At 33.4% G+C, this 413-nt stretch overlaps 1 protein-coding gene across 1 annotated transcript in view; it reads left to right on the top strand.

Moving 5' to 3' along the window:
- Positions 1–413, top strand: part of LOC119585037 (serine/threonine-protein phosphatase 2A regulatory subunit B'' subunit beta-like) — a gene marked incomplete at its 5' end in the record, with an annotated part of 15,978 nt that overhangs the window by 14,245 nt on the left and 1,320 nt on the right.

Below are 413 nucleotides of genomic sequence, written 5' to 3'. Positions count from 1 at the left end.
AGATTTTCCATCCCTAAATACAGTTGTTTTTATTCATGTTGATACAAGAAACTGCAGAAGGATTTTTTCCCATCTTTCAATTTCTTTATACTGTACGAGATCATGATGTCAAGAATAGGTACATTTATACCCTCTTTTTTCTGTCCCATTTCTTGAGTACTACTTTTTGTTAGTCGCTACTGATTGTGACATTTATTATATCTCTTCCTGTCTCATGTTCTGAGGAAGCTGGGAACCTTCTGTAGTTTCTTTTGTAATGAGTATCTGTTTTTCTCTCAGTTCACTGAATGTTTTCTCAGATATTTTTTTTTTTTATTCTGCTCAAATCTTGTTGTCTCTTTTAAGTGTTCACTGGAGTCACTGTCATTTTCTTATCTGGGTTTAATTCTTACCTATATTCACTCATGGGAAGC

The sequence above is a fragment of the Penaeus monodon genome, chromosome 19 (assembly GCF_015228065.2).
Source record: "Penaeus monodon isolate SGIC_2016 chromosome 19, NSTDA_Pmon_1, whole genome shotgun sequence".
Classification (NCBI taxonomy): Eukaryota; Metazoa; Arthropoda; class Malacostraca; order Decapoda; family Penaeidae; genus Penaeus; species Penaeus monodon.
Note: the sequence above shows the minus strand (reverse complement) of the source record. Positions and strands in the feature narration are given on the sequence as shown.